Below are 26,881 nucleotides of genomic sequence, written 5' to 3' on the forward strand. Positions count from 1 at the left end.
GAAACAAGTCTGACGTGCCCCTTCAAGTCTACCTGAGAGGAAGCTGACTCAGGATTGGCGACCTCTCAGGGCACCTCTAACGGGCACAAATAACGGGCAAGCCCTATGAAAAGCACAGCATGAGTCTTGGTCCCACCTTTAAAAAGGAGGGTGACCTCTGGGATCTGGCAGCAGGATCTTTGGGAGATAAGAAAATATACTGCCTGCGATCGTGAAGTTTCAAGTCAGTCAAGAAAAGCAATCTCATGCACTGCACAAGCTCTTTCCCATGAGGCACCTCTCCTGCACTCTGTTTATGCAAATGAGCAAGCAGAGAGCTCAGGAATAAAACACCAAACTCATGTCCCCCAAAAAAGCAGCAGACAATTGCTGGATATTCCCCAACTTGTAATGCTTTTCTTTTAAACAAATGATAAACAGCCTCACCTGTGGCAAGGCTTAAAAAAATTGAATAAACTCTTAAATGTTCCTCTCCACGGAAATCTTTAGTAAAAGGCGAAAGATTTTTTCGTTTTGAAGAGAAACCAGAGTAAGTGACAATATAGCTCTCTAGGGTAAGTGGCGGCACATCAAAGACCCTGTCATTGCGAGGGTGAGGACCTGAAAGGTATTTTCAGGCTCTAAGAAAGAGGGCGAGAACCAGGCCGGTGGGCAAAACAGGCCAACATTTCAAAGTCTCTGCTCAAGGTACAAAAAGGTGGACTGTTCACATGTGTATGTCTGGGAATATGCAAATTTCTTTTGTACTCACCTCAGCTCATTAGGAGTTGTCGGGGCTGCTGGGGAAGGGGAACAGGAAATGTGAATCAGGCTTTTAGTTAAGTGGCACTGTAGGCCTTTTGTCCCCTAGCCATTTTACGCTTTCAACACCATCTCTCCAATCGATATGCTCAGAGCCACCACTGTGCTCTACACATAGCCATGCACCGTATGTGCCTTTTTCACACGTACTTTCATTAAACCTGAATATAGAAGGATATATCTGTCTAGGCTGGAGACACATGAAACAAGTCTGACGTGCCCCTTCAAGTCTACCTGAGAGGAAGCTGACTCAGGATTGGTGACCTCTCACGGGCACAAATAAGGGGCAAGCCCTATGAAAAGCACAGCATGAGTCTTGGTCCCACCTTTAAAAAGGAGGGTGACCTCTGGGATCTGGCAGCAGGATCTTTGGGAGATAAGAAAATATACTGCCTGCGATCGTGAAGTTTGAAGTCAGTCAAGAAAAGCAATCTCATGCACTGCACAAGCTCTTTCCCATGAGGCACCTCTCCTGCACTCTGTTTATGCAAATGAGCAAGCAGAGAGCTCAGGAATAAAACACCAAACTCATGTCCCCCAAAAAAGCAGCAGACAATTGCTGGATATTCCCCAACTTCTAATACTTTTCTTTTAAACAAATGATAAACAGCCTCACCTGTGGCAAGGCTTAAAAAAATTGAATAAACTCTTAAATGTTCCTCGCCACGGAAATCTTTAGTAAAAGGCGAAAGATTTTTTCGTTTTCAAGAGAAACCAGAATAAGTGACAATATAGCTCTCTAGGGTAAGTGGCGCCACATCAAAGACCCTGTCATTGCGAGGGTGAGGACCTGAAAGGTATTTTCAGGCTCTAAGAAAGAGGGCGAGAACCAGGCCGGTGGGCAAAACAGGCCAACATTTCAGAGTCTCTGCTCAAGGTACAAAAAGGTGGACTGTTCACATGTGTATGTCTGGGAATATGCAAATTTCTTTTGTACTCACCTCAGCTCATTAGGAGTTGTCGGGGCTGCTGGGGAAGGGGAACAGGAAATGTGAATCAGGCTTTTAGTTAAGTGGCACTGTAGGCCTTTTGTCCCCTAGCCATTTTACGCTTTCAACACCATCCCTCCAATCGATATGCTCAGAGCCACCACTGTGCTCTACACATAGCCATGCACCGTATGTGCCTTTTTCACACGTACTTTCATTAAACCTGAATATAGAAGGATATATCTGTCTAGGCTGGAGACACATGAAACAAGTCTGACGTGCCCCTTCAAGTCTACCTGAGAGGAAGCTGACTCAGGATTGGTGACCTCTCAGGGCACCTCTAAACGGACACAAATAACGGGCAAGCCCTATGAAAAGCACAGCATGAGTCTTGGTCCCACCTTTAAAAAGGAGGGTGACCTCTGGGATCTGGCAGCAGGATCTTTGGGAGATAAGAAAATATACTGCCTGCGATCGTGAAGTTTCAAGTCAGTCAAGAAAAGCAATCTCATGCACTGCACAAGCTCTTTCCCATGAGGCACCTCTCCTGCACTCTGTTTATGCAAATGAGCAAGCAGAGAGCTCAGGAATAAAACACCAAACTCATGTCCCCCAAAAAAGCAGCAGACAATTTCTGGATATTCCCCAACTTGTAATGCTTTTCTTTTAAACAAATGATAAACAGCCTCACCTGTGGCAAGGCTTAAAAAAATTGAATAAACTCTTAAATGTTCCTCTATACGGAAATCTTTAGTAAAAGGCGAAAGATTTTTTCGTTTTGAAGAGAAACCAGAGTAAGTGACAATATAGCTCTCTAGGGTAAGTGGCGGCACATCAAAGACCCTGTCATTGCGAGGGTGAGGACCTGAAAGGTATTTTCAGGCTCTAAGAAAGAGGGCGAGAACCAGGCCGGTGGGCAAAACAGGCCAACATTTCAAAGTCTCTGCTCAAGGTACAAAAAGGTGGACTGTTCACATGTGTATGTCTGGGAATATGCAAATTTCTTTTGTACTCACCTCAGCTCATTAGGAGTTGTCGGGGCTGCTGGGGAAGGGGAACAGGAAATGTGAATCAGGCTTTTAGTTAAGTGGCACTGTAGGCCTTTTGTCCCCTAGCCATTTTACGCTTTCAACACGCTCTACACATAGCCATGCACCGTATGTGCCTTTTTCACACGTACTTTCATTAAACCTGAATATAGAAGGATATATCTGTCTAGGCTGGAGACACATGAAACAAGTCTGACGTGCCCCTTCAAGTCTATCTGAGAGGAAGCTGACTCAGGATTGGTGACCTCTCAGGGCACCTCTAAACGGACACAAATAACGGGCAAGCCCTATGAAAAGCACAGCATGAGTCTTGGTCCCACCTTTAAAAAGGAGGGTGACCTCTGGGATCTGGCAGCAGGATCTTTGGGAGATAAGAAAATATACTGCCTGCGATCGTGAAGTTTCAAGTCAGTCAAGAAAAGCAATCTCATGCACTGCACAAGCTCTTTCCCATGAGGCACCTCTCCTGCACTCTGTTTATGCAAATGAGCAAGCAGAGAGCTCAGGAATAAAACACCAAACTCATGTCCCCCAAAAAAGCAGCAGACAATTTCTGGATATTCCCCAACTTGTAATGCTTTTCTTTTAAACAAATGATAAACAGCCTCACCTGTGGCAAGGCTTAAAAAAATTGAATAAACTCTTAAATGTTCCTCTCCACGGAAATCTTTAGTAAAAGGCGAAAGATTTTTTCGTTTTGAAGAGAAACCAGAGTAAGTGACAATATAGCTCTCTAGGGTAAGTGGCGGCACATCAAAGACCCTGTCATTGCGAGGGTGAGGACCTGAAAGGTATTTTCAGGCTCTAAGAAAGAGGGCGAGAACCAGGCCGGTGGGCAAAACAGGCCAACATTTCAAAGTCTCTGCTCAAGGTACAAAAAGGTGGACTGTTCACATGTGTATGTCTGGGAATATGCAAATTTCTTTTGTACTCACCTCAGCTCATTAGGAGTTGTCGGGGCTGCTGGGGAAGGGGAACAGGAAATGTGAATCAGGCTTTTAGTTAAGTGGCACTGTAGGCCTTTTGTCCCCTAGCCATTTTACGCTTTCAACACGCTCTACACATAGCCATGCACCGTATGTGCCTTTTTCACACGTACTTTCATTAAACCTGAATATAGAAGGATATATCTGTCTAGGCTGGAGACACGTGAAACAAGTCTGACGTGCCCCTTCAAGTCTACCTGAGAGGAAGCTGACTCAGGATTGGCGACCTCTCAGGGCACCTCTAACGGGCACAAATAACGGGCAAGCCCTATGAAAAGCACAGCATGAGTCTTGGTCCCACCTTTAAAAAGGAGGGTGACCTCTGGGATCTGGCAGCAGGATCTTTGGGAGATAAGAAAATATACTGCCTGCGATCGTGAAGTTTCAAGTCAGTCAAGAAAAGCAATCTCATGCACTGCACAAGCTCTTTCCCATGAGGCACCTCTCCTGCACTCTGTTTATGCAAATGAGCAAGCAGAGAGCTCAGGAATAAAACACCAAACTCATGTCCCCCAAAAAAGCAGCAGACAATTGCTGGATATTCCCCAACTTGTAATGCTTTTCTTTTAAACAAATGATAAACAGCCTCACCTGTGGCAAGGCTTAAAAAAATTGAATAAACTCTTAAATGTTCCTCTCCACGGAAATCTTTAGTAAAAGGCGAAAGATTTTTTCGTTTTGAAGAGAAACCAGAGTAAGTGACAATATAGCTCTCTAGGGTAAGTGGCGGCACATCAAAGACCCTGTCATTGCGAGGGTGAGGACCTGAAAGGTATTTTCAGGCTCTAAGAAAGAGGGCGAGAACCAGGCCGGTGGGCAAAACAGGCCAACATTTCAAAGTCTCTGCTCAAGGTACAAAAAGGTGGACTGTTCACATGTGTATGTGTGGGAATATGCAAATTTCTTTTGTACTCACCTCAGCTCATTAGGAGTTGTCGGGGCTGCTGGGGAAGGGGAACAGGAAATGTGAATCAGGCTTTTAGTTAAGTGGCACTGTGGGCCTTTTGTCCCCTAGCCATTTTACGCTTTCAACACGCTCTACACATAGCCATGCACCGTATGTGCCTTTTTCACACGTACTTTCATTAAACCTGAATATAGAAGGATATATCTGTCTAGGCTGGAGACACGTGAAACAAGTCTGACGTGCCCCTTCAAGTCTACCTGAGAGGAAGCTGACTCAGGATTGGCGACCTCTCAGGGCACCTCTAACGGGCACAAATAACGGGCAAGCCCTATGAAAAGCACAGCATGAGTCTTGGTCCCACCTTTAAAAAGGAGGGTGACCTCTGGGATCTGGCAGCAGGATCTTTGGGAGATAAGAAAATATACTGCCTGCGATCGTGAAGTTTCAAGTCAGTCAAGAAAAGCAATCTCATGCACTGCACAAGCTCTTTCCCATGAGGCACCTCTCCTGCACTCTGTTTATGCAAATGAGCAAGCAGAGAGCTCAGGAATAAAACACCAAACTCATGTCCCCCAAAAAAGCAGCAGACAATTGCTGGATATTCCCCAACTTGTAATGCTTTTCTTTTAAACAAATGATAAACAGCCTCACCTGTGGCAAGGCTTAAAAAAATTGAATAAACTCTTAAATGTTCCTCTCCACGGAAATCTTTAGTAAAAGGCGAAAGATTTTTTCGTTTTGAAGAGAAACCAGAGTAAGTGACAATATAGCTCTCTAGGGTAAGTGGCGGCACATCAAAGACCCTGTCATTGCGAGGGTGAGGACCTGAAAGGTATTTTCAGGCTCTAAGAAAGAGGGCGAGAACCAGGCCGGTGGGCAAAACAGGCCAACATTTCAAAGTCTCTGCTCAAGGTACAAAAAGGTGGACTGTTCACATGTGTATGTCTGGGAATATGCAAATTTCTTTTGTACTCACCTCAGCTCATTAGGAGTTGTCGGGGCTGCTGGGGAAGGGGAACAGGAAATGTGAATCAGGCTTTTAGTTAAGTGGCACTGTAGGCCTTTTGTCCCCTAGCCATTTTACGCTTTCAACACCATCTCTCCAATCGATATGCTCAGAGCCACCACTGTGCTCTACACATAGCCATGCACCGTATGTGCCTTTTTCACACGTACTTTCATTAAACCTGAATATAGAAGGATATATCTGTCTAGGCTGGAGACACATGAAACAAGTCTGACGTGCCCCTTCAAGTCTACCTGAGAGGAAGCTGACTCAGGATTGGTGACCTCTCACGGGCACAAATAAGGGGCAAGCCCTATGAAAAGCACAGCATGAGTCTTGGTCCCACCTTTAAAAAGGAGGGTGACCTCTGGGATCTGGCAGCAGGATCTTTGGGAGATAAGAAAATATACTGCCTGCGATCGTGAAGTTTGAAGTCAGTCAAGAAAAGCAATCTCATGCACTGCACAAGCTCTTTCCCATGAGGCACCTCTCCTGCACTCTGTTTATGCAAATGAGCAAGCAGAGAGCTCAGGAATAAAACACCAAACTCATGTCCCCCAAAAAAGCAGCAGACAATTGCTGGATATTCCCCAACTTCTAATACTTTTCTTTTAAACAAATGATAAACAGCCTCACCTGTGGCAAGGCTTAAAAAAATTGAATAAACTCTTAAATGTTCCTCGCCACGGAAATCTTTAGTAAAAGGCGAAAGATTTTTTCGTTTTGAAGAGAAACCAGAATAAGTGACAATATAGCTCTCTAGGGTAAGTGGCGCCACATCAAAGACCCTGTCATTGCGAGGGTGAGGACCTGAAAGGTATTTTCAGGCTCTAAGAAAGAGGGCGAGAACCAGGCCGGTGGGCAAAACAGGCCAACATTTCAGAGTCTCTGCTCAAGGTACAAAAAGGTGGACTGTTCACATGTGTATGTCTGGGAATATGCAAATTTCTTTTGTACTCACCTCAGCTCATTAGGAGTTGTCGGGGCTGCTGGGGAAGGGGAACAGGAAATGTGAATCAGGCTTTTAGTTAAGTGGCACTGTAGGCCTTTTGTCCCCTAGCCCTTTTACGCTTTCAACACCATCCCTCCAATCGATATGCTCAGAGCCACCACTGTGCTCTACACATAGCCATGCACCGTATGTGCCTTTTTCACACGTACTTTCATTAAACCTGAATATAGAAGGATATATCTGTCTAGGCTGGAGACACATGAAACAAGTCTGACGTGCCCCTTCAAGTCTACCTGAGAGGAAGCTGACTCAGGATTGGTGACCTCTCAGGGCACCTCTAAACGGACACAAATAACGGGCAAGCCCTATGAAAAGCACAGCATGAGTCTTGGTCCCACCTTTAAAAAGGAGGGTGACCTCTGGGATCTGGCAGCAGGATCTTTGGGAGATAAGAAAATATACTGCCTGCGATCGTGAAGTTTCAAGTCAGTCAAGAAAAGCAATCTCATGCACTGCACAAGCTCTTTCCCATGAGGCACCTCTCCTGCACTCTGTTTATGCAAATGAGCAAGCAGAGAGCTCAGGAATAAAACACCAAACTCATGTCCCCCAAAAAAGCAGCAGACAATTTCTGGATATTCCCCAACTTGTAATGCTTTTCTTTTAAACAAATGATAAACAGCTTCACCTGTGGCAAGGCTTAAAAAAATTGAATAAACTCTTAAATGTTCCTCTCCACGGAAATCTTTAGTAAAAGGCGAAAGATTTTTTCGTTTTGAAGAGAAACCAGAGTAAGTGACAATATAGCTCTCTAGGGTAAGTGGCGGCACATCAAAGACCCTGTCATTGCGAGGGTGAGGACCTGAAAGGTATTTTCAGGCTCTAAGAAAGAGGGCGAGAACCAGGCCGGTGGGCAAAACAGGCCAACATTTCAAAGTCTCTGCTCAAGGTACAAAAAGGTGGACTGTTCACATGTGTATGTCTGGGAATATGCAAATTTCTTTTGTACTCACCTCAGCTCATTAGGAGTTGTCGGGGCTGCTGGGGAAGGGGAACAGGAAATGTGAATCAGGCTTTTAGTTAAGTGGCACTGTAGGCCTTTTGTCCCCTAGCCATTTTACGCTTTCAACACCATCTCTCCAATCGATATGCTCAGAGCCACCACTGTGCTCTACACATAGCCATGCACCGTATGTGCCTTTTTCACACGTACTTTCATTAAACCTGAATATAGAAGGATATATCTGTCTAGGCTGGAGACACATGAAACAAGTCTGACGTGCCCCTTCAAGTCTACCTGAGAGGAAGCTGACTCAGGATTGGTGACCTCTCACGGGCACAAATAAGGGGCAAGCCCTATGAAAAGCACAGCATGAGTCTTGGTCCCACCTTTAAAAAGGAGGGTGACCTCTGGGATCTGGCAGCAGGATCTTTGGGAGATAAGAAAATATACTGCCTGCGATCGTGAAGTTTGAAGTCAGTCAAGAAAAGCAATCTCATGCACTGCACAAGCTCTTTCCCATGAGGCACCTCTCCTGCACTCTGTTTATGCAAATGAGCAAGCAGAGAGCTCAGGAATAAAACACCAAACTCATGTCCCCCAAAAAAGCAGCAGACAATTGCTGGATATTCCCCAACTTCTAATACTTTTCTTTTAAACAAATGATAAACAGCCTCACCTGTGGCAAGGCTTAAAAAAATTGAATAAACTCTTAAATGTTCCTCGCCACGGAAATCTTTAGTAAAAGGCGAAAGATTTTTTCGTTTTGAAGAGAAACCAGAATAAGTGACAATATAGCTCTCTAGGGTAAGTGGCGCCACATCAAAGACCCTGTCATTGCGAGGGTGAGGACCTGAAAGGTATTTTCAGGCTCTAAGAAAGAGGGCGAGAACCAGGCCGGTGGGCAAAACAGGCCAACATTTCAGAGTCTCTGCTCAAGGTACAAAAAGGTGGACTGTTCACATGTGTATGTCTGGGAATATGCAAATTTCTTTTGTACTCACCTCAGCTCATTAGGAGTTGTCGGGGCTGCTGGGGAAGGGGAACAGGAAATGTGAATCAGGCTTTTAGTTAAGTGGCACTGTAGGCCTTTTGTCCCCTAGCCATTTTACGCTTTCAACACCATCCCTCCAATCGATATGCTCAGAGCCACCACTGTGCTCTACACATAGCCATGCACCGTATGTGCCTTTTTCACACGTACTTTCATTAAACCTGAATATAGAAGGATATATCTGTCTAGGCTGAAGACACGTGAAACAAGTCTGACGTGCCCCTTCAAGTCTACCTGAGAGGAAGCTGACTCAGGATTGGCGACCTCTCAGGGCACAAATAACGGGCAAGCCCTATGAAAAGCACAGCATGAGTCTTGGTCCCACCTTTAAAAAGGAGGGTGACCTCTGGGATCTGGCAGCAGGATCTTTGGGAGATAAGAAAATATACTGCCTGCAATCGTGAAGTTTCAAGTCAGTCAAGAAAAGCAATCTCATGCACTGCACAAGCTCTTTCCCATGAGGCACCTCTCCTGCACTCTGTTTATGCAAATGAGCAAGCAGAGAGCTCAGGAATAAAACACCAAACTCATGTCCCCCAAAAAAGCAGCAGACAATTGCTGGATATTCCCCAACTTGTAATGCTTTTCTTTTAAACAAATGATAAACAGCCTCACCTGTGGCAAGGCTTAAAAAAATTGAATAAACTCTTAAATGTTCCTCTCCACGGAAATCTTTAGTAAAAGGCGAAAGATTTTTTCGTTTTGAAGAGAAACCAGAGTAAGTGACAATATAGCTCTCTAGGGTAAGTGGCGGCACATCAAAGACCCTGTCATTGCGAGGGTGAGGACCTGAAAGGTATTTTCAGGCTCTAAGAAAGAGGGCGAGAACCAGGCCGGTGGGCAAAACAGGCCAACATTTCAAAGTCTCTGCTCAAGGTACAAAAAGGTGGACTGTTCACATGTGTATGTCTGGGAATATGCAAATTTCTTTTGTACTCACCTCAGCTCATTAGGAGTTGTCGGGGCTGCTGGGGAAGGGGAACAGGAAATGTGAATCAGGCTTTTAGTTAAGTGGCACTGTAGGCCTTTTGTCCCCTAGCCATTTTACGCTTTCAACACCATCCCTCCAATCGATATGCTCAGAGCCACCACTGTGCTCTACACATAGCCATGCACCGTATGTGCCTTTTTCACACGTACTTTCATTAAACCTGAATATAGAAGGATATATCTGTCTAGGCTGGAGACACGTGAAACAAGTCTGACGTGCCCCTTCAAGTCTACCTGAGAGGAAGCTGACTCAGGATTGGCGACCTCTCAGGGCACCTCTAACGGGCACAAATAACGGGCAAGCCCTATGAAAAGCACAGCATGAGTCTTGGTCCCACCTTTAAAAAGGAGGGTGACCTCTGGGATCTGGCAGCAGGATCTTTGGGAGATAAGAAAATATACTGCCTGCGATCGTGAAGTTTCAAGTCAGTCAAGAAAAGCAATCTCATGCACTGCACAAGCTCTTTCCCATGAGGCACCTCTCCTGCACTCTGTTTATGCAAATGAGCAAGCAGAGAGCTCAGGAATAAAACACCAAACTCATGTCCCTCAAAAAAGCAGCAGACAATTGCTGGATATTCCCCAACTTGTAATGCTTTTCTTTTAAACAAATGATAAACAGCCTCACCTGTGGCAAGGCTTAAAAAAATTGAATAAACTCTTAAATGTTCCTCTCCACGGAAATCTTTAGTAAAAGGCGAAAGATTTTTTCGTTTTGAAGAGAAACCAGAGTAAGTGACAATATAGCTCTCTAGGGTAAGTGGCGGCACATCAAAGACCCTGTCATTGCGAGGGTGAGGACCTGAAAGGTATTTTCAGGCTCTAAGAAAGAGGGCGAGAACCAGGCCGGTGGGCAAAACAGGCCAACATTTCAAAGTCTCTGCTCAAGGTACAAAAAGGTGGACTGTTCACATGTGTATGTCTGGGAATATGCAAATTTCTTTTGTACTCACCTCAGCTCATTAGGAGTTGTCGGGGCTGCTGGGGAAGGGGAACAGGAAATGTGAATCAGGCTTTTAGTTAAGTGGCACTGTAGGCCTTTTGTCCCCTAGCCATTTTACGCTTTCAACACCATCTCTCCAATCGATATGCTCAGAGCCACCACTGTGCTCTACACATAGCCATGCACCGTATGTGCCTTTTTCACACGTACTTTCATTAAACCTGAATATAGAAGGATATATCTGTCTAGGCTGGAGACACATGAAACAAGTCTGACGTGCCCCTTCAAGTCTACCTGAGAGGAAGCTGACTCAGGATTGGTGACCTCTCACGGGCACAAATAAGGGGCAAGCCCTATGAAAAGCACAGCATGAGTCTTGGTCCCACCTTTAAAAAGGAGGGTGACCTCTGGGATCTGGCAGCAGGATCTTTGGGAGATAAGAAAATATACTGCCTGCGATCGTGAAGTTTGAAGTCAGTCAAGAAAAGCAATCTCATGCACTGCACAAGCTCTTTCCCATGAGGCACCTCTCCTGCACTCTGTTTATGCAAATGAGCAAGCAGAGAGCTCAGGAATAAAACACCAAACTCATGTCCCCCAAAAAAGCAGCAGACAATTGCTGGATATTCCCCAACTTCTAATACTTTTCTTTTAAACAAATGATAAACAGCCTCACCTGTGGCAAGGCTTAAAAAAATTGAATAAACTCTTAAATGTTCCTCGCCACGGAAATCTTTAGTAAAAGGCGAAAGATTTTTTCGTTTTGAAGAGAAACCAGAATAAGTGACAATATAGCTCTCTAGGGTAAGTGGCGCCACATCAAAGACCCTGTCATTGCGAGGGTGAGGACCTGAAAGGTATTTTCAGGCTCTAAGAAAGAGGGCGAGAACCAGGCCGGTGGGCAAAACAGGCCAACATTTCAGAGTCTCTGCTCAAGGTACAAAAAGGTGGACTGTTCACATGTGTATATCTGGGAATATGCAAATTTCTTTTGTACTCACCTCAGCTCATTAGGAGTTGTCGGGGCTGCTGGGGAAGGGGAACAGGAAATGTGAATCAGGCTTTTAGTTAAGTGGCACTGTAGGCCTTTTGTCCCCTAGCCATTTTACGCTTTCAACACCATCCCTCCAATCGATATGCTCAGAGCCACCACTGTGCTCTACACATAGCCATGCACCGTATGTGCCTTTTTCACACGTACTTTCATTAAACCTGAATATAGAAGGATATATCTGTCTAGGCTGGAGACACGTGAAACAAGTCTGACGTGCCCCTTCAAGTCTACCTGAGAGGAAGCTGACTCAGGATTGGCGACCTCTCAGGGCACCTCTAAACGGACACAAATAACGGGCAAGCCCTATGAAAAGCACAGCATGAGTCTTGGTCCCACCTTTAAAAAGGAGGGTGACCTCTGGGATCTGGCAGCAGGATCTTTGGGAGATAAGAAAATATACTGCCTGCGATCGTGAAGTTTCAAGTCAGTCAAGAAAAGCAATCTCATGCACTGCACAAGCTCTTTCCCATGAGGCACCTCTCCTGCACTCTGTTTATGCAAATGAGCAAGCAGAGAGCTCAGGAATAAAACACCAAACTCATGTCCCCCAAAAAAGCAGCAGACAATTGCTGGATATTCCCCAACTTGTAATGCTTTTCTTTTAAACAAATGATAAACAGCCTCACCTGTGGCAAGGCTTAAAAAAATTGAATAAACTCTTAAATGTTCCTCTCCACGGAAATCTTTAGTAAAAGGCGAAAGATTTTTTCGTTTTGAAGAGAAACCAGAGTAAGTGACAATATAGCTCTCTAGGGTAAGTGGCGGCACATCAAAGACCCTGTCATTGCGAGGGTGAGGACCTGAAAGGTATTTTCAGGCTCTAAGAAAGAGGGCGAGAACCAGGCCGGTGGGCAAAACAGGCCAACATTTCAAAGTCTCTGCTCAAGGTACAAAAAGGTGGACTGTTCACATGTGTATGTCTGGGAATATGCAAATTTCTTTTGTACTCACCTCAGCTCATTAGGAGTTGTCGGGGCTGCTGGGGAAGGGGAACAGGAAATGTGAATCAGGCTTTTAGTTAAGTGGCACTGTAGGCCTTTTGTCCCCTAGCCATTTTACGCTTTCAACACCATCTCTCCAATCGATATGCTCAGAGCCACCACTGTGCTCTACACATAGCCATGCACCGTATGTGCCTTTTTCACACGTACTTTCATTAAACCTGAATATAGAAGGATATATCTGTCTAGGCTGGAGACACATGAAACAAGTCTGACGTGCCCCTTCAAGTCTACCTGAGAGGAAGCTGACTCAGGATTGGTGACCTCTCACGGGCACAAATAAGGGGCAAGCCCTATGAAAAGCACAGCATGAGTCTTGGTCCCACCTTTAAAAAGGAGGGTGACCTCTGGGATCTGGCAGCAGGATCTTTGGGAGATAAGAAAATATACTGCCTGCGATCGTGAAGTTTGAAGTCAGTCAAGAAAAGCAATCTCATGCACTGCACAAGCTCTTTCCCATGAGGCACCTCTCCTGCACTCTGTTTATGCAAATGAGCAAGCAGAGAGCTCAGGAATAAAACACCAAACTCATGTCCCCCAAAAAAGCAGCAGACAATTGCTGGATATTCCCCAACTTCTAATACTTTTCTTTTAAACAAATGATAAACAGCCTCACCTGTGGCAAGGCTTAAAAAAATTGAATAAACTCTTAAATGTTCCTCGCCACGGAAATCTTTAGTAAAAGGCGAAAGATTTTTTCGTTTTGAAGAGAAACCAGAATAAGTGACAATATAGCTCTCTAGGGTAAGTGGCGCCACATCAAAGACCCTGTCATTGCGAGGGTGAGGACCTGAAAGGTATTTTCAGGCTCTAAGAAAGAGGGCGAGAACCAGGCCGGTGGGCAAAACAGGCCAACATTTCAGAGTCTCTGCTCAAGGTACAAAAAGGTGGACTGTTCACATGTGTATATCTGGGAATATGCAAATTTCTTTTGTACTCACCTCAGCTCATTAGGAGTTGTCGGGGCTGCTGGGGAAGGGGAACAGGAAATGTGAATCAGGCTTTTAGTTAAGTGGCACTGTAGGCCTTTTGTCCCCTAGCCATTTTACGCTTTCAACACCATCCCTCCAATCGATATGCTCAGAGCCACCACTGTGCTCTACACATAGCCATGCACCGTATGTGCCTTTTTCACACGTACTTTCATTAAACCTGAATATAGAAGGATATATCTGTCTAGGCTGGAGACACGTGAAACAAGTCTGACATGCCCCTTCAAGTCTACCTGAGAGGAAGCTGACTCAGGATTGGCGACCTCTCAGGGCACCTCTAAACGGACACAAATAACGGGCAAGCCCTATGAAAAGCACAGCATGAGTCTTGGTCCCACCTTTAAAAAGGAGGGTGACCTCTGGGATCTGGCAGCAGGATCTTTGGGAGATAAGAAAATATACTGCCTGCGATCGTGAAGTTTCAAGTCAGTCAAGAAAAGCAATCTCATGCACTGCACAAGCTCTTTCCCATGAGGCACCTCTCCTGCACTCTGTTTATGCAAATGAGCAAGCAGAGAGCTCAGGAATAAAACACCAAACTCATGTCCCCCAAAAAAGCAGCAGACAATTGCTGGATATTCCCCAACTTGTAATGCTTTTCTTTTAAACAAATGATAAACAGCCTCACCTGTGGCAAGGCTTAAAAAAATTGAATGAACTCTTAAATGTTCCTCTCCACGGAAATCTTTAGTAAAAGGCGAAAGATTTTTTCGTTTTGAAGAGAAACCAGAGTAAGTGACAATATAGCTCTCTAGGGTAAGTGGCGGCACATCAAAGACCCTGTCATTGCGAGGGTGAGGACCTGAAAGGTATTTTCAGGCTCTAAGAAAGAGGGCGAGAACCAGGCCGGTGGGCAAAACAGGCCAACATTTCAAAGTCTCTGCTCAAGGTACAAAAAGGTGGACTGTTCACATGTGTATGTCTGGGAATATGCAAATTTCTTTTGTACTCACCTCAGCTCATTAGGAGTTGTCGGGGCTGCTGGGGAAGGGGAACAGGAAATGTGAAACAGGCTTTTAGTTAAGTGGCACTGTAGGCCTTTTGTCCCCTAGCCATTTTACACTTTCAACACGCTCTACACATAGCCATGCACCGTATGTGCCTTTTTCACACGTACTTTCATTAAACCTGAATATAGAAGGATATATCTGTCTAGGCTGGAGACACGTGAAACAAGTCTGACGTGCCCCTTCAAGTCTACCTGAGAGGAAGCTGACTCAGGATTGGCGACCTCTCAGGGCACCTCTAACGGGCACAAATAACGGGCAAGCCCTATGAAAAGCACAGCATGAGTCTTGGTCCCACCTTTAAAAAGGAGGGTGACCTCTGGGGTCTGGCAGCAGGATCTTTGGGAGATAAAAAAATATACTGCCTGCGATCGTGAAGTTTCAAGTCAGTCAAGAAAAGCAATCTCATGCACTGCACAAGCTCTTTCCCATGAGGCACCTCTCCTGCACTCTGTTTATGCAAATGAGCAAGCAGAGAGCTCAGGAATAAAACACCAAACTCATGTCCCTCAAAAAAGCAGCAGACAATTGCTGGATATTCCCCAACTTGTAATGCTTTTCTTTTAAACAAATGATAAACAGCCTCACCTGTGGCAAGACTTAAAAAAATTGAATAAACTCTTAAATGTTCCTCTCCACGGAAATCTTTAGTAAAAGGCGAAAGATTTTTTCGTTTTGAAGAGAAACCAGAGTAAGTGACAATATAGCTCTCTAGGGTAAGTGGCGGCACATCAAAGACCCTGTCATTGCGAGGGTGAGGACCTGAAAGGTATTTTCAGGCTCTAAGAAAGAGGGCGAGAACCAGGCCGGTGGGCAAAACAGGCCAACATTTCAAAGTCTCTGCTCAAGGTACAAAAAGGTGGACTGTTCACATGTGTATGTCTGGGAATATGCAAATTTCTTTTGTACTCACCTCAGCTCATTAGGAGTTGTCGGGGCTGCTGGGGAAGGGGAACAGGAAATGTGAATCAGGCTTTTAGTTAAGTGGCACTGTAGGCCTTTTGTCCCCTAGCCATTTTACGCTTTCAACACCATCTCTCCAATCGATATGCTCAGAGCCACCACTGTGCTCTACACATAGCCATGCACCGTATGTGCCTTTTTCACACGTACTTTCATTAAACCTGAATATAGAAGGATATATCTGTCTAGGCTGGAGACACATGAAACAAGTCTGACGTGCCCCTTCAAGTCTACCTGAGAGGAAGCTGACTCAGGATTGGTGACCTCTCACGGGCACAAATAACGGGCAAGCCCTATGAAAAGCACAGCATGAGTCTTGGTCCCACCTTTAAAAAGGAGGGTGACCTCTGGGATCTGGCAGCAGGATCTTTGGGAGATAAGAAAATATACTGCCTGCAATCGTGAAGTTTCAAGTCAGTCAAGAAAAGCAATCTCATGCACTGCACAAGCTCTTTCCCATGAGGCACCTCTCCTGCACTCTGTTTATGCAAATGAGCAAGCAGAGAGCTCAGGAATAAAACACCAAACTCATGTCCCCCAAAAAAGCAGCAGACAATTGCTGGATATTCCCCAACTTGTAATGCTTTTCTTTTAAACAAATGATAAACAGCCTCACCTGTGGCAAGGCTTAAAAAAATTGAATAAACTCTTAAATGTTCCTCTCCACGGAAATCTTTAGTAAAAGGCGAAAGATTTTTTCGTTTTGAAGAGAAACCAGAGTAAGTGACAATATAGCTCTCTAGGGTAAGTGGCGGCACATCAAAGACCCTGTCATTGCGAGGGTGAGGACCTGAAAGGTATTTTCAGGCTCTAAGAAAGAGGGCGAGAACCAGGCCGGTGGGCAAAACAGGCCAACATTTCAAAGTCTCTGCTCAAGGTACAAAAAGGTGGACTGTTCACATGTGTATGTCTGGGAATATGCAAATTTCTTTTGTACTCACCTCAGCTCATTAGGAGTTGTCGGGGCTGCTGGGGAAGGGGAACAGGAAATGTGAATCAGGCTTTTAGTTAAGTGGCACTGTAGGCCTTTTGTCCCCTAGCCATTTTACGCTTTCAACACGCTCTACACATAGCCATGCACCGTATGTGCCTTTTTCACACGTACTTTCATTAAACCTGAATATAGAAGGATATATCTGTCTAGGCTGGAGACACGTGAAACAAGTCTGACGTGCCCCTTCAAGTCTACCTGAGAGGAAGCTGACTCAGGATTGGTGACCTCTCACGGGCACAAATAACGGGCAAGCCCTATGAAAAGCACAGCATGAGTCTTGGTCCCACCTTTAAAAAGGAGGGTGACCTCTGGGATCTGGCAGCAGGATCTTTGGGAGATAAGAAAATATACTGCCTGCGATCGTGAAGTTTCAAGTCAGTCAAGAAAAGCAATCTCATGCACTGCACAAGCTCTTTCCCATGAGGCACCTCTCCTGCACTCTGTTTATGCAAATGAGCAAGCAGAGAGCTCAGGAATAAAACACCAAACTCATGTCCCCCAAAAAAGCAGCAGACAATTGCTGGATATTCCCCAACTTGTAATGCTTTTCTTTTAAACAAATGATAAACAGCCTCACCTGTGGCAAGGCTTAAAAAAATTGAATAAACTCTTAAATGTTCCTCTCCACGGAAATCTTTAGTAAAAGGCGAAAGATTTTTTCGTTTTGAAGAGAAACCAGAGTAAGTGACAATATAGCTCTCTAGGGTAAGTGGCGGCACATCAAAGACCCTGTCATTGCGAGGGTGAGGACCTGAAAGGTATTTTCAGGCTCTAAGAAAGAGGGCGAGAACCAGGCCGGTGGGCAAAACAGGCCAACATTTCAAAGTCTCTGCTCAAGGTACAAAAAGGTGGACTGTTCACATGTGTATGTCTGGGAATATGCAAATTTCTTTTGTACTCACCTCAGCTCATTAGGAGTTGTCGGGGCTGCTGGGGAAGGGGAACAGGAAATGTGAATCAGGCTTTTAGTTAAGTGGCACTGTAGGCCTTTTGTCCCCTAGCCATTTTACGCTTTCAACACCATCTCTCCAATCGATATGCTCAGAGCCACCACTGTGCTCTACACATAGCCATGCACCGTATGTGCCTTTTTCACACGTACTTTCATTAAACCTGAATATAGAAGGATATATCTGTCTAGGCTGGAGACACATGAAACAAGTCTGACGTGCCCCTTCAAGTCTACCTGAGAGGAAGCTGACTCAGGATTGGTGACCTCTCACGGGCACAAATAACGGGCAAGCCCTATGAAAAGCACAGCATGAGTCTTGGGCCCACCTTTAAAAAGGAGGGTGACCTCTGGGATCTGGCAGCAGGATCTTTGGGAGATAAGAAAATATACTGCCTGCAATCGTGAAGTTTCAAGTCAGTCAAGAAAAGCAATCTCATGCACTGCACAAGCTCTTTCCCATGAGGCACCTCTCCTGCACTCTGTTTATGCAAATGAGCAAGCAGAGAGCTCAGGAATAAAACACCAAACTCATGTCCCCCAAAAAAGCAGCAGACAATTGCTGGATATTCCCCAACTTGTAATGCTTTTCTTTTAAACAAATGATAAACAGCCTCACCTGTGGCAAGGATTAAAAAAATTGAATAAACTCTTAAATGTTCCTCTCCACGGAAATCTTTAGTAAAAGGCGAAAGATTTTTTCGTTTTGAAGAGAAACCAGAGTAAGTGACAATATAGCTCTCTAGGGTAAGTGGCGGCACATCAAAGACCCTGTCATTGCGAGGGTGAGGACCTGAAAGGTATTTTCAGGCTCTAAGAAAGAGGGCGAGAACCAGGCCGGTGGGCAAAACAGGCCAACATTTCAAAGTCTCTGCTCAAGGTACAAAAAGGTGGACTGTTCACATGTGTATGTCTGGGAATATGCAAATTTCTTTTGTACTCACCTCAGCTCATTAGGAGTTGTCGGGGCTGCTGGGGAAGGGGAACAGGAAATGTGAATCAGGCTTTTAGTTAAGTGGCACTGTAGGCCTTTTGTCCCCTAGCCATTTTACGCTTTCAACACCATCCCTCCAATCGATATGCTCAGAGCCACCACTGTGCTCTACACATAGCCATGCACCGTATGTGCCTTTTTCACACGTACTTTCATTAAACCTGAATATAGAAGGATATATCTGTCTAGGCTGGAGACACGTGAAACAAGTCTGACGTGCCCCTTCAAGTCTACCTGAGAGGAAGCTGACTCAGGATTGGCGACCTCTCAGGGCACAAATAACGGGCAAGCCCTATGAAAAGCACAGCATGAGTCTTGGTCCCACCTTTAAAAAGGAGGGTGACCTCTGGGATCTGGCAGCAGGATCTTTGGGAGATAAGAAAATATACTGCCTGCAATCGTGAAGTTTCAAGTCAGTCAAGAAAAGCAATCTCATGCACTGCACAAGCTCTTTCCCATGAGGCACCTCTCCTGCACTCTGTTTATGCAAATGAGCAAGCAGAGAGCTCAGGAATAAAACACCAAACTCATGTCCCCCAAAAAAGCAGCAGACAATTGCTGGATATTCCCCAACTTGTAATGCTTTTCTTTTAAACAAATGATAAACAGCCTCACCTGTGGCAAGGCTTAAAAAAATTGAATAAACTCTTAAATGTTCCTCTCCACGGAAATCTTTAGTAAAAGGCGAAAGATTTTTTCGTTTTGAAGAGAAACCAGAGTAAGTGACAATATAGCTCTCTAGGGTAAGTGGCGGCACATCAAAGACCCTGTCATTGCGAGGGTGAGGACCTGAAAGGTATTTTCAGGCTCTAAGAAAGAGGGCGAGAACCAGGCCGGTGGGCAAAACAGGCCAACATTTCAAAGTCTCTGCTCAAGGTACAAAAAGGTGGACTGTTCACATGTGTATGTCTGGGAATATGCAAATTTCTTTTGTACTCACCTCAGCTCATTAGGAGTTGTCGGGGCTGCTGGGGAAGGGGAACAGGAAATGTGAATCAGGCTTTTAGTTAAGTGGCACTGTAGGCCTTTTGTCCCCTAGCCATTTTACGCTTTCAACACCATCCCTCCAATCGATATGCTCAGAGCCACCACTGTGCTCTACACATAGCCATGCACCGTATGTGCCTTTTTCACACGTACTTTCATTAAACCTGAATATAGAAGGATATATCTGTCTAGGCTGGAGACACGTGAAACAAGTCTGACGTGCCCCTTCAAGTCTACCTGAGAGGAAGCTGACTCAGGATTGGCGACCTCTCAGGGCACCTCTAACGGGCACAAATAACGGGCAAGCCCTATGAAAAGCACAGCATGAGTCTTGGTCCCACCTTTAAAAAGGAGGGTGACCTCTGGGATCTGGCAGCAGGATCTTTGGGAGATAAGAAAATATACTGCCTGCGATCGTGAAGTTTCAAGTCAGTCAAGAAAAGCAATCTCATGCACTGCACAAGCTCTTTCCCATGAGGCACCTCTCCTGCACTCTGTTTATGCAAATGAGCAAGCAGAGAGCTCAGGAATAAAACACCAAACTCATGTCCCTCAAAAAAGCAGCAGACAATTGCTGGATATTCCCCAACTTGTAATGCTTTTCTTTTAAACAAATGATAAACAGCCTCACCTGTGGCAAGGCTTAAAAAAATTGAATAAACTCTTAAATGTTCCTCTCCACGGAAATCTTTAGTAAAAGGCGAAAGATTTTTTCGTTTTGAAGAGAAACCAGAGTAAGTGACAATATAGCTCTCTAGGGTAAGTGGCGGCACATCAAAGACCCTGTCATTGCGAGGGTGAGGACCTGAAAGGTATTTTCAGGCTCTAAGAAAGAGGGCGAGAACCAGGCCGGTGGGCAAAACAGGCCAACATTTCAAAGTCTCTGCTCAAGGTACAAAAAGGTGGACTGTTCACATGTGTATGTCTGGGAATATGCAAATTTCTTTTGTACTCACCTCAGCTCATTAGGAGTTGTCGGGGCTGCTGGGGAAGGGGAACAGGAAATGTGAATCAGGCTTTTAGTTAAGTGGCACTGTAGGCCTTTTGTCCCCTAGCCATTTTACGCTTTCAACACCATCTCTCCAATCGATATGCTCAGAGCCACCACTGTGCTCTACACATAGCCATGCACCGTATGTGCCTTTTTCACACGTACTTTCATTAAACCTGAATATAGAAGGATATATCTGTCTAGGCTGGAGACACATGAAACAAGTCTGACGTGCCCCTTCAAGTCTACCTGAGAGGAAGCTGACTCAGGATTGGTGACCTCTCACGGGCACAAATAAGGGGCAAGCCCTATGAAAAGCACAGCATGAGTCTTGGTCCCACCTTTAAAAAGGAGGGTGACCTCTGGGATCTGGCAGCAGGATCTTTGGGAGATAAGAAAATATACTGCCTGCGATCGTGAAGTTTGAAGTCAGTCAAGAAAAGCAATCATATGCACTGCACAAGCTCTTTCCCATGAGGCACCTCTCCTGCACTCTGTTTATGCAAATGAGCAAGCAGAGAGCTCAGGAATAAAACACCAAACTCATGTCCCCCAAAAAAGCAGCAGACAATTGCTGGATATTCCCCAACTTCTAATACTTTTCTTTTAAACAAATGATAAACAGCCTCACCTGTGGCAAGGCTTAAAAAAATTGAATAAACTCTTAAATGTTCCTCGCCACGGAAATCTTTAGTAAAAGGCGAAAGATTTTTTCGTTTTGAAGAGAAACCAGAATAAGTGACAATATAGCTCTCTAGGGTAAGTGGCGCCACATCAAAGACCCTGTCATTGCGAGGGTGAGGACCTGAAAGGTATTTTCAGGCTCTAAGAAAGAGGGCGAGAACCAGGCCGGTGGGCAAAACAGGCCAACATTTCAGAGTCTCTGCTCAAGGTACAAAAAGGTGGACTGTTCACATGTGTATATCTGGGAATATGCAAATTTCTTTTGTACTCACCTCAGCTCATTAGGAGTTGTCGGGGCTGCTGGGGAAGGGGAACAGGAAATGTGAATCAGGCTTTTAGTTAAGTGGCACTGTAGGCCTTTTGTCCCCTAGCCATTTTACGCTTTCAACACCATCCCTCCAATCGATATGCTCAGAGCCACCACTGTGCTCTACACATAGCCATGCACCGTATGTGCCTTTTTCACACGTACTTTCATTAAACCTGAATATAGAAGGATATATCTGTCTAGGCTGGAGACACGTGAAACAAGTCTGACGTGCCCCTTCAAGTCTACCTGAGAGGAAGCTGACTCAGGATTGGCGACCTCTCAGGGCACCTCTAAACGGACACAAATAACGGGCAAGCCCTATGAAAAGCACAGCATGAGTCTTGGTCCCACCTTTAAAAAGGAGGGTGACCTCTGGGATCTGGCAGCAGGATCTTTGGGAGATAAGAAAATATACTGCCTGCGATCGTGAAGTTTCAAGTCAGTCAAGAAAAGCAATCTCATGCACTGCACAAGCTCTTTCCCATGAGGCACCTCTCCTGCACTCTGTTTATGCAAATGAGCAAGCAGAGAGCTCAGGAATAAAACACCAAACTCATGTCCCCCAAAAAAGCAGCAGACAATTGCTGGATATTCCCCAACTTGTAATGCTTTTCTTTTAAACAAATGATAAACAGCCTCACCTGTGGCAAGGCTTAAAAAAATTGAATAAACTCTTAAATGTTCCTCTCCACGGAAATCTTTAGTAAAAGGCGAAAGATTTTTTCGTTTTGAAGAGAAACCAGAGTAAGTGACAATATAGCTCTCTAGGGTAAGTGGCGGCACATCAAAGACCCTGTCATTGCGAGGGTGAGGACCTGAAAGGTATTTTCAGGCTCTAAGAAAGAGGGCGAGAACCAGGCCGGTGGGCAAAACAGGCCAACATTTCAAAGTCTCTGCTCAAGGTACAAAAAGGTGGACTGTTCACATGTGTATGTCTGGGAATATGCAAATTTCTTTTGTACTCACCTCAGCTCATTAGGAGTTGTCGGGGCTGCTGGGGAAGGGGAACAGGAAATGTGAAACAGGCTTTTAGTTAAGTGGCACTGTAGGCCTTTTGTCCCCTAGCCATTTTACACTTTCAACACGCTCTACACATAGCCATGCACCGTATGTGCCTTTTTCACACGTACTTTCATTAAACCTGAATATAGAAGGATATATCTGTCTAGGCTGGAGACACGTGAAACAAGTCTGACGTGCCCCTTCAAGTCTACCTGAGAGGAAGCTGACTCAGGATTGGCGACCTCTCAGGGCACCTCTAACGGGCACAAATAACGGGCAAGCCCTATGAAAAGCACAGCATGAGTCTTGGTCCCACCTTTAAAAAGGAGGGTGACCTCTGGGGTCTGGCAGCAGGATCTTTGGGAGATAAAAAAATATACTGCCTGCGATCGTGAAGTTTCAAGTCAGTCAAGAAAAGCAATCTCATGCACTGCACAAGCTCTTTCCCATGAGGCACCTCTCCTGCACTCTGTTTATGCAAATGAGCAAGCAGAGAGCTCAGGAATAAAACACCAAACTCATGTCCCTCAAAAAAGCAGCAGACAATTGCTGGATATTCCCCAACTTGTAATGCTTTTCTTTTAAACAAATGATAAACAGCCTCACCTGTGGCAAGACTTAAAAAAATTGAATAAACTCTTAAATGTTCCTCTCCACGGAAATCTTTAGTAAAAGGCGAAAGATTTTTTCGTTTTGAAGAGAAACCAGAGTAAGTGACAATATAGCTCTCTAGGGTAAGTGGCGGCACATCAAAGACCCTGTCATTGCGAGGGTGAGGACCTGAAAGGTATTTTCAGGCTCTAAGAAAGAGGGCGAGAACCAGGCCGGTGGGCAAAACAGGCCAACATTTCAAAGTCTCTGCTCAAGGTACAAAAAGGTGGACTGTTCACATGTGTATGTCTGGGAATATGCAAATTTCTTTTGTACTCACCTCAGCTCATTAGGAGTTGTCGGGGCTGCTGGGGAAGGGGAACAGGAAATGTGAATCAGGCTTTTAGTTAAGTGGCACTGTAGGCCTTTTGTCCCCTAGCCATTTTACGCTTTCAACACCATCTCTCCAATCGATATGCTCAGAGCCACCACTGTGCTCTACACATAGCCATGCACCGTATGTGCCTTTTTCACACGTACTTTCATTAAACCTGAATATAGAAGGATATATCTGTCTAGGCTGGAGACACATGAAACAAGTCTGACGTGCCCCTTCAAGTCTACCTGAGAGGAAGCTGACTCAGGATTGGTGACCTCTCACGGGCACAAATAACGGGCAAGCCCTATGAAAAGCACAGCATGAGTCTTGGGCCCACCTTTAAAAAGGAGGGTGACCTCTGGGATCTGGCAGCAGGATCTTTGGGAGATAAGAAAATATACTGCCTGCGATCGTGAAGTTTCAAGTCAGTCAAGAAAAGCAATCTCATGCACTGCACAAGCTCTTTCCCATGAGGCACCTCTCCTGCACTCTGTTTATGCAAATGAGCAAGCAGAGAGCTCAGGAATAAAACACCAAACTCATGTCCCCCAAAAAAGCAGCAGACAATTGCTGGATATTCCCCAACTTGTAATGCTTTTCTTTTAAACAAATGATAAACAGCCTCACCTGTGGCAAGGATTAAAAAAATTGAATAAACTCTTAAATGTTCCTCTCCACGGAAATCTTTAGTAAAAGGCGAAAGATTTTTTCGTTTTGAAGAGAAACCAGAGTAAGTGACAATATAGCTCTCTAGGGTAAGTGGCGGCACATCAAAGACCCTGTCATTGCGAGGGTGAGGACCTGAAAGGTATTTTCAGGCTCTAAGAAAGAGGGCGAGAACCAGGCCGGTGGGCAAAACAGGCCAACATTTCAAAGTCTCTGCTCAAGGTACAAAAAGGTGGACTGTTCACATGTGTATGTCTGGGAATATGCAAATTTCTTTTGTACTCACCTCAGCTCATTAGGAGTTGTCGGGGCTGCTGGGGAAGGGGAACAGGAAATGTGAATCAGGCTTTTAGTTAAGTGGCACTGTAGGCCTTTTGTCCCCTAGCCATTTTACGCTTTCAACACCATCCCTCCAATCGATATGCTCAGAGCCACCACTGTGCTCTACACATAGCCATGCACCGTATGTGCCTTTTTCACACGTACTTTCATTAAACCTGAATATAGAAGGATATATCTGTCTAGGCTGGAGACACGTGAAACAAGTCTGACGTGCCCCTTCAAGTCTACCTGAGAGGAAGCTGACTCAGGATTGGCGACCTCTCAGGGCACAAATAACGGGCAAGCCCTATGAAAAGCACAGCATGAGTCTTGGTCCCACCTTTAAAAAGGAGGGTGACCTCTGGGATCTGGCAGCAGGATCTTTGGGAGATAAGAAAATATACTGCCTGCAATCGTGAAGTTTCAAGTCAGTCAAGAAAAGCAATCTCATGCACTGCACAAGCTCTTTCCCATGAGGCACCTCTCCTGCACTCTGTTTATGCAAATGAGCAAGCAGAGAGCTCAGGAATAAAACACCAAACTCATGTCCCCCAAAAAAGCAGCAGACAATTGCTGGATATTCCCCAACTTGTAATGCTTTTCTTTTAAACAAATGATAAACAGCCTCACCTGTGGCAAGGCTTAAAAAAATTGAATAAACTCTTAAATGTTCCTCTCCACGGAAATCTTTAGTAAAAGGCGAAAGATTTTTTCGTTTTGAAGAGAAACCAGAGTAAGTGACAATATAGCTCTCTAGGGTAAGTGGCGGCACATCAAAGACCCTGTCATTGCGAGGGTGAGGACCTGAAAGGTATTTTCAGGCTCTAAGAAAGAGGGCGAGAACCAGGCCGGTGGGCAAAACAGGCCAACATTTCAAAGTCTCTGCTCAAGGTACAAAAAGGTGGACTGTTCACATGTGTATGTCTGGGAATATGCAAATTTCTTTTGTACTCACCTCAGCTCATTAGGAGTTGTCGGGGCTGCTGGGGAAGGGGAACAGGAAATGTGAATCAGGCTTTTAGTTAAGTGGCACTGTAGGCCTTTTGTCCCCTAGCCATTTTACGCTTTCAACACCATCCCTCCAATCGATATGCTCAGAGCCACCACTGTGCTCTACACATAGCCATGCACCGTATGTGCCTTTTTCACACGTACTTTCATTAAACCTGAATATAGAAGGATATATCTGTCTAGGCTGGAGACACGTGAAACAAGTCTGACGTGCCCCTTCAAGTCTACCTGAGAGGAAGCTGACTCAGGATTGGCGACCTCTCAGGGCACCTCTAACGGGCACAAATAACGGGCAAGCCCTATGAAAAGCACAGCATGAGTCTTGGTCCCACCTTTAAAAAGGAGGGTGACCTCTGGGATCTGGCAGCAGGATCTTTGGGAGATAAGAAAATATACTGCCTGCGATCGTGAAGTTTCAAGTCAGTCAAGAAAAGCAATCTCATGCACTGCACAAGCTCTTTCCCATGAGGCACCTCTCCTGCACTCTGTTTATGCAAATGAGCAAGCAGAGAGCTCAGGAATAAAACACCAAACTCATGTCCCTCAAAAAAGCAGCAGACAATTGCTGGATATTCCCCAACTTGTAATGCTTTTCTTTTAAACAAATGATAAACAGCCTCACCTGTGGCAAGGCTTAAAAAAATTGAATAAACTCTTAAATGTTCCTCTCCACGGAAATCTTTAGTAAAAGGCGAAAGATTTTTTCGTTTTGAAGAGAAACCAGAGTAAGTGACAATATAGCTCTCTAGGGTAAGTGGCGGCACATCAAAGACCCTGTCATTGCGAGGGTGAGGACCTGAAAGGTATTTTCAGGCTCTAAGAAAGAGGGCGAGAACCAGGCCGGTGGGCAAAACAGGCCAACATTTCAAAGTCTCTGCTCAAGGTACAAAAAGGTGGACTGTTCACATGTGTATGTCTGGGAATATGCAAATTTCTTTTGTACTCACCTCAGCTCATTAGGAGTTGTCGGGGCTGCTGGGGAAGGGGAACAGGAAATGTGAATCAGGCTTTTAGTTAAGTGGCACTGTAGGCCTTTTGTCCCCTAGCCATTTTACGCTTTCAACACCATCTCTCCAATCGATATGCTCAGAGCCACCACTGTGCTCTACACATAGCCATGCACCGTATGTGCCTTTTTCACACGTACTTTCATTAAACCTGAATATAGAAGGATATATCTGTCTAGGCTGGAGACACATGAAACAAGTCTGACGTGCCCCTTCAAGTCTACCTGAGAGGAAGCTGACTCAGGATTGGTGACCTCTCACGGGCACAAATAAGGGGCAAGCCCTATGAAAAGCACAGCATGAGTCTTGGTCCCACCTTTAAAAAGGAGGGTGACCTATGGGATCTGGCAGCAGGATCTTT

The 26,881-nt window shown here is 45.1% G+C and overlaps 27 non-coding genes across 27 annotated transcripts; all 27 read right to left on the reverse strand.

The window, feature by feature from the left end:
• Positions 1–418: 418 nt before the first annotated feature.
• On the reverse strand, positions 419–533 carry LOC146773654 (U5 spliceosomal RNA). The gene has a single exon (XR_014975059.1). It is a non-coding gene; the product is annotated as a U5 spliceosomal RNA (small nuclear RNA).
• An 876-nt stretch (positions 534–1,409) lies between these two features.
• On the reverse strand, positions 1,410–1,524 carry LOC146773655 (U5 spliceosomal RNA). Its single transcript, XR_014974816.1, has one exon. It is a non-coding gene; the product is annotated as a U5 spliceosomal RNA (small nuclear RNA).
• Positions 1,525–2,413: 889 nt separating this feature from the next.
• Positions 2,414–2,528, reverse strand: LOC146773656 (U5 spliceosomal RNA). The gene has a single exon (XR_014974680.1). It is a non-coding gene; the product is annotated as a U5 spliceosomal RNA (small nuclear RNA).
• An 853-nt stretch (positions 2,529–3,381) lies between these two features.
• On the reverse strand, positions 3,382–3,496 carry LOC146773657 (U5 spliceosomal RNA). The gene has a single exon (XR_014975060.1). It is a non-coding gene; the product is annotated as a U5 spliceosomal RNA (small nuclear RNA).
• Positions 3,497–4,348: 852 nt separating this feature from the next.
• Positions 4,349–4,463, reverse strand: LOC146773658 (U5 spliceosomal RNA). Its single transcript, XR_014975061.1, has one exon. It is a non-coding gene; the product is annotated as a U5 spliceosomal RNA (small nuclear RNA).
• Positions 4,464–5,315: 852 nt separating this feature from the next.
• LOC146773659 (U5 spliceosomal RNA) lies at positions 5,316–5,430 on the reverse strand. The gene has a single exon (XR_014975062.1). It is a non-coding gene; the product is annotated as a U5 spliceosomal RNA (small nuclear RNA).
• An 876-nt stretch (positions 5,431–6,306) lies between these two features.
• Positions 6,307–6,421, reverse strand: LOC146773660 (U5 spliceosomal RNA). The gene has a single exon (XR_014974587.1). It is a non-coding gene; the product is annotated as a U5 spliceosomal RNA (small nuclear RNA).
• Positions 6,422–7,310: 889 nt separating this feature from the next.
• LOC146773661 (U5 spliceosomal RNA) lies at positions 7,311–7,425 on the reverse strand. Its single transcript, XR_014974116.1, has one exon. It is a non-coding gene; the product is annotated as a U5 spliceosomal RNA (small nuclear RNA).
• Positions 7,426–8,301: 876 nt separating this feature from the next.
• Positions 8,302–8,416, reverse strand: LOC146773662 (U5 spliceosomal RNA). The gene has a single exon (XR_014974588.1). It is a non-coding gene; the product is annotated as a U5 spliceosomal RNA (small nuclear RNA).
• Positions 8,417–9,291: 875 nt separating this feature from the next.
• Positions 9,292–9,406, reverse strand: LOC146773663 (U5 spliceosomal RNA). The gene has a single exon (XR_014975063.1). It is a non-coding gene; the product is annotated as a U5 spliceosomal RNA (small nuclear RNA).
• An 888-nt stretch (positions 9,407–10,294) lies between these two features.
• LOC146773664 (U5 spliceosomal RNA) lies at positions 10,295–10,409 on the reverse strand. Its single transcript, XR_014975064.1, has one exon. It is a non-coding gene; the product is annotated as a U5 spliceosomal RNA (small nuclear RNA).
• An 876-nt stretch (positions 10,410–11,285) lies between these two features.
• Positions 11,286–11,400, reverse strand: LOC146773665 (U5 spliceosomal RNA). The gene has a single exon (XR_014974589.1). It is a non-coding gene; the product is annotated as a U5 spliceosomal RNA (small nuclear RNA).
• Positions 11,401–12,289: 889 nt separating this feature from the next.
• On the reverse strand, positions 12,290–12,404 carry LOC146773666 (U5 spliceosomal RNA). The gene has a single exon (XR_014975065.1). It is a non-coding gene; the product is annotated as a U5 spliceosomal RNA (small nuclear RNA).
• Positions 12,405–13,280: 876 nt separating this feature from the next.
• Positions 13,281–13,395, reverse strand: LOC146773667 (U5 spliceosomal RNA). Its single transcript, XR_014974591.1, has one exon. It is a non-coding gene; the product is annotated as a U5 spliceosomal RNA (small nuclear RNA).
• An 889-nt stretch (positions 13,396–14,284) lies between these two features.
• Positions 14,285–14,399, reverse strand: LOC146773668 (U5 spliceosomal RNA). Its single transcript, XR_014973743.1, has one exon. It is a non-coding gene; the product is annotated as a U5 spliceosomal RNA (small nuclear RNA).
• An 852-nt stretch (positions 14,400–15,251) lies between these two features.
• Positions 15,252–15,366, reverse strand: LOC146773669 (U5 spliceosomal RNA). The gene has a single exon (XR_014973762.1). It is a non-coding gene; the product is annotated as a U5 spliceosomal RNA (small nuclear RNA).
• Positions 15,367–16,242: 876 nt separating this feature from the next.
• On the reverse strand, positions 16,243–16,357 carry LOC146773670 (U5 spliceosomal RNA). Its single transcript, XR_014975066.1, has one exon. It is a non-coding gene; the product is annotated as a U5 spliceosomal RNA (small nuclear RNA).
• An 840-nt stretch (positions 16,358–17,197) lies between these two features.
• Positions 17,198–17,312, reverse strand: LOC146773671 (U5 spliceosomal RNA). The gene has a single exon (XR_014975067.1). It is a non-coding gene; the product is annotated as a U5 spliceosomal RNA (small nuclear RNA).
• An 876-nt stretch (positions 17,313–18,188) lies between these two features.
• Positions 18,189–18,303, reverse strand: LOC146773672 (U5 spliceosomal RNA). The gene has a single exon (XR_014973961.1). It is a non-coding gene; the product is annotated as a U5 spliceosomal RNA (small nuclear RNA).
• Positions 18,304–19,178: 875 nt separating this feature from the next.
• On the reverse strand, positions 19,179–19,293 carry LOC146773673 (U5 spliceosomal RNA). Its single transcript, XR_014975068.1, has one exon. It is a non-coding gene; the product is annotated as a U5 spliceosomal RNA (small nuclear RNA).
• Positions 19,294–20,181: 888 nt separating this feature from the next.
• LOC146773674 (U5 spliceosomal RNA) lies at positions 20,182–20,296 on the reverse strand. Its single transcript, XR_014975069.1, has one exon. It is a non-coding gene; the product is annotated as a U5 spliceosomal RNA (small nuclear RNA).
• An 876-nt stretch (positions 20,297–21,172) lies between these two features.
• Positions 21,173–21,287, reverse strand: LOC146773675 (U5 spliceosomal RNA). Its single transcript, XR_014974592.1, has one exon. It is a non-coding gene; the product is annotated as a U5 spliceosomal RNA (small nuclear RNA).
• An 889-nt stretch (positions 21,288–22,176) lies between these two features.
• LOC146773676 (U5 spliceosomal RNA) lies at positions 22,177–22,291 on the reverse strand. The gene has a single exon (XR_014975070.1). It is a non-coding gene; the product is annotated as a U5 spliceosomal RNA (small nuclear RNA).
• Positions 22,292–23,143: 852 nt separating this feature from the next.
• LOC146773677 (U5 spliceosomal RNA) lies at positions 23,144–23,258 on the reverse strand. The gene has a single exon (XR_014973763.1). It is a non-coding gene; the product is annotated as a U5 spliceosomal RNA (small nuclear RNA).
• Positions 23,259–24,134: 876 nt separating this feature from the next.
• LOC146773678 (U5 spliceosomal RNA) lies at positions 24,135–24,249 on the reverse strand. Its single transcript, XR_014973962.1, has one exon. It is a non-coding gene; the product is annotated as a U5 spliceosomal RNA (small nuclear RNA).
• Positions 24,250–25,124: 875 nt separating this feature from the next.
• LOC146773679 (U5 spliceosomal RNA) lies at positions 25,125–25,239 on the reverse strand. The gene has a single exon (XR_014975071.1). It is a non-coding gene; the product is annotated as a U5 spliceosomal RNA (small nuclear RNA).
• Positions 25,240–26,127: 888 nt separating this feature from the next.
• On the reverse strand, positions 26,128–26,242 carry LOC146773680 (U5 spliceosomal RNA). The gene has a single exon (XR_014975072.1). It is a non-coding gene; the product is annotated as a U5 spliceosomal RNA (small nuclear RNA).
• Between the last annotated feature and the right edge of the window lie 639 nt (positions 26,243–26,881).

Source organism: Triturus cristatus, chromosome 12 (genome assembly GCF_964204655.1).
Source record: "Triturus cristatus chromosome 12, aTriCri1.1, whole genome shotgun sequence".
NCBI classification, from domain to species: Eukaryota; Metazoa; Chordata; class Amphibia; order Caudata; family Salamandridae; genus Triturus; species Triturus cristatus.